Below are 4,498 nucleotides of genomic sequence, written 5' to 3'. Positions count from 1 at the left end.
CATTTGTTGAGTGTAACCTTAAGATTTGTGTGCCCTCTTACATGTGCGTTAAACTTCAATAAAATGTTTATATAAAATATTGCCGGCTTTTAGAGAGGGGTTAAAACATGTGTCAGATTTGAAATCATGTAATCTCAACAGCGTCTGCCACACTGTACATACGAGATGGGAAGGGAAGGTTGTCCGTCATCTTTAGGAGGATGGTATAAAGTTACATTTTTTTTTTCCCCTGAAAGTTCGCCCGTCTTAGCAGTTTCGAAGCTAGACCATAGGTTTCTCTTTATTTTTCTACTGATGGAGGGGGAAGGGAGGAGGCTTAGGAGGAAGAGGCAATCTCTGGGAACTGCTTCAGTGGCTGGATGTGAAGTCAGTCACAAATGACCTGGTCAGCTCAATTATCTAAGGCTTGAAGACAGCAACTAAGCATTTACTCATTTGTTCCTTCAACAACCTTTTCTTTTTTCTGGGCACTTACACTCTGCCTGCATTCTGGTAGATGCCTGAAACACTAAGATGAATAAACTGTTCTTGCCTCAAGAAATTTTCCATCATGCAGAAAGAAATTGGTATATTAACAAAATTAGAGAAGTACAGTGTTATAAGGGCTGCAATGGAAGTACGCATAGAGTATCAATAGAGAGAGAGGGAAAAATCAGAGCCCCTTTGTGGGTGGCAATGATCTAAGGGGTGGCAAGAAGGTGGAATGATCAGAGGTTGGTCACCTGCCGCTTTCAAGGTGTGAGGAAGAGTAAAGTCAAGGGGAGGTATTTCTCGGATCCTGGCTTGAGATGATATGGCGGATGGTGCTGAAATTCTCCAATAAAGGGAGGTTGAAGATGTATAGATTTTGGGATTCTGCTTTTGGACATATTGAATTTGGGGAGTGGGCTTACTCAGCAGGAGATGTTCAAGGACAATTGGATTTGTGGGTCTGAGGCAAGAGGCCAGAGGGGTAGGAAGAAAATCATGGAGAGTAGATGCCATCATTTTTTTTGATATGTGAGCAGAAGAAAATGAAACAATTTTTTGAGCGTATGTTACTCCCTTTTCCCATATCAGATTCAGCTGACTTTGTTCTTTATTCTTTTTGGTCCCCTACTCCTCCATATCTGTGACATTTTCCATGGAGCTGAGTGAGATGACTCATTAGTTCTGCATAGTCAGTAGCCCCTAGCAACCTCTGACCGGTTTCAGTACAAACTGTTTAGCCAAAGCAGACCTATCCCTCCCAATATATGTGGTCATTCCAGATAAACATTTTTATAAATATTTTTATTGTAAAATAGTATTGTAAAAACACAGATACTAAAAATCACAGAAATCAAATGCATGGCTTAATAAATCGTTAATAAATCGTTAAAGCAAGTACCACCCAAATCAAGAAATACAACTCTCCCAGTCACTACAGAAGTTCCTTCAATATGCCCCATCCAAATTCTTTTCTTCCCCCACAATTAAGCATTACTCAGAGAAAACTGTGGATTTGTACACTTAACAAAGTTTTAGCTTATTTTAGCTTATTTTTATGCCCACCATTGCCTTTTCCTGGGATGCCCTTCCACCCTTGTAAGTCAGTGTTAGAACTCACCACCATAAAGCGTTTCCAGATTATATGTGTCAAATACCCACTATGTGTAGTCAGTGTAGTAAGGAATCCAAGAAAATAATGTGTCTTAGAACCTGCTCCCTCTCCTTACTGCATTACTAGCTACTTATGTTTTATTTGATTTTCCCCCTTTTGTTAATTTCGTCCTGACATCCTTCTCTTCCTGACTGTATTATAGATTCTTTCAAAGTAGAAACAAAGCATACTGCTTGTGTTTTCCAGATCCTTGCCATTCAGAGGCTGGTCTGTACACCAGCAGCACTGGCATCACCAGGGAGCTTGTTATAACTGCAGAAAATTGGACCCCACTCCAGACCTGCGGAATTAAAATCTGCATTTTACCAAGATTGCTAGGTGATTCTTGTGTACTTTCTGGTTAAGAAGCCCTGCCCTTGAGCTGGGCTTTCTTGTGCTTTGCTGTACGCTGGAATCACTTGGAGATCTTTCGGAAACATTGAAGCCTGGGTCCCACCCCCAGAGATTCTGAGCCTTTTGTCAGGGGTGGGTTGGCTTGAACATGAAGATTTTTTAAAGCATCCCAATAAGGTGACTAACTGTCTCAATTTCCCTGGGACTAAGAGAATTTTCCAGGACATGGAATTTTCAGTGCTAAAACCAGGAATGTGTCTGGCCAACCAGGGTGAGTTTGTTGCCCTGTCCCTGGTGATTGTAAAGTTGAGACCCACTGCTGATGAGAATGCACAGTAAAGGCTGGTAATGCAGAACTATGCCATTCTGTTTAGACCGCAAGTCTCTTAAAGGCTGAAAGGACATTTAAACATTCTTTTTGTATGTGTATTTTCCAAATGAAGCCTCTTAAGAATGCTATAATCAACATGATATTTCTCCGAATGCTCTATAGTCATATCTCAAGTTTATACTTTTTTTTCCATGATAAAGGGAGTTCATAAATTTAAGATTCACACCTTCAGGCATGTGGACATACACACACTTCCCTCTTTCCGAGTGAAGATCTTAGAGCCCTTCCTATAAATGCTGTCAGAGTTGGCCTTGGCAGCCAGCTTAGATACTCCAGCACTGGACAGGTGCTCACTCAGCCCCAGCCCTGGAGTCCATGCCTGCAAGGGTGCCGCACCTTAGCTCTCGAGTGTTGCTTATGTTTCTTCAAGACATGCAAAAGATGAATATGTTTATATTTGGTTTTCCAGAGTCCATACAAGAAGCGAAGTAAAGTAACCATATGCCTTAACCTGAAATCTCATGGAGCTGTATCAGGTGTAGAAGTCATGCTCTTGGCCATCTGTAGATTCTTCCATAGAGGCTGTGCATGGTAGTGGATAAAAGCGGACCTCAGGAGTGAGACTCAGTTTCCTTATCTTCACAACTGGGATACTAATAATACCACATCTGATTTATAGGACTATGAGGACTATGTGATTTCTTACGTGCAGTTTCATTAGAACACTCATGACCCTTAGCAAGTGGCTCCACCAGAGATAACTGTGACGTTCCAGTGGAGGCTCTTATGTCTAATGTGCTTCCTTTGACTTCTTGGTCTTTCTTCTTTTTCCTATGTATATTCCTGAAATTAGGGCTCTGGGGACATTTACTAAAAATGTTGAAAAATAGATAAGAACAAAAAAGATACCACTCGATTTCTTACAGTCTTTCCGCTGTCGGGTTTTATGACCATGTGCTCTTACCTATACATTACTTTCATTTATTTTTTATTTTTTTTAACTTTTATTTTAGGCTTGGGGGTACAGGTGAAGGTTTTTTACATAGGTAAACACGTGTCACCAGGGATGTTGTACCGATTATTTCATCATCCAGGTATTAAGTGCAGTACCCAATAGTTATCTTTTCTGCAGCGGGGCATGGTGGCTCACACCTGTAGTCACAACACTTTAGGAGGCTGAGGCGGGCACATCACTTGAGGTCAGGAGTTCAAGACTAGCCTGGATGACATGGGTGGCAGGGGCATGGTGATCCTCAGGTGGAGTGCTCGGGTAAAGGGTGGTAGCAGCTGCACTGAGGCCCTGCCACTGGAGAGGGTGGGATCATCCTCAGTGGTCACAGCCTGGGCCAGAAGGTAGGGAAAGCACATCTCTCTCAGGCTTCAGTTCCAGCAGGGCTTGTTCCCCACTCCAGCAGTAGTAGCCTGTTCGTAGTTTATGCCCCTTCCTGGCTGTAGGAGCTCCCACCCAGCTGGCGACTAAGACCAAGCAGCATCCCACACCCTGCTTGCATCCCAGTCTCTGTCCCAGTGGCACTCACTTCTTGGCACCAACAGCTGCTGCCCACACCTTGCTTCTTTTTAGCTCTGGTTGTGGGACAACTTCCAGCTTGCTCCCCAGTCCCAGCAGCAACAGAGTCTCTGTAATGCCTCAGCCTTGGCATTGCTGGGCCGCAGGATAGTATGTAGTCTGCCAAAGGCTAGGTCTGAAAATGGCACCTTGCCATAGCTGCTTAGGCTCAGAAAGGGTGTGGGACCCAATGTGAGCTCCCTCCCTGGGGCGGTTCCATCCCATGATCTCCTCGCAGCTCCCTGTGTGAGTTTCAGGAGTTGGGAGGGTTGAGGGGCTCTCTTGTGGCAGGATTGTAGGATTCCATGGTGGGGATGTGGGCCTCTGGAAGTCACTCATCCTTCCTTTCTGTGCCTTGGGAAGTTACTCCTGCTCCCAGTTCATCCCCTCCAGACAGGCTGTCTCTCTCTCCCTTCTTACCTGCTTTCTGGTATTTCTTGTTACTTCTCTGTTGAATTCTGACATTCTCTCTTGGATGGTGTATTCAAAGTATGACTGTCTATACACACTAAGTGGAAGAGGCAGGGATGAAATGCTTCTAATCAGCCATCTTGAAGCCTCTCCTCAGCTTTTTTTTAGAACAGTTATATATTTGCATAAAGTTGAGAAGATTAGAAAGTTCCAT

This window comes from Macaca nemestrina, chromosome 11 (genome assembly GCF_043159975.1).
Source record: "Macaca nemestrina isolate mMacNem1 chromosome 11, mMacNem.hap1, whole genome shotgun sequence".
Lineage (NCBI taxonomy): Eukaryota > Metazoa > Chordata > Mammalia > Primates > Cercopithecidae > Macaca > Macaca nemestrina.
This window is presented reverse-complemented; position numbering follows the sequence as displayed.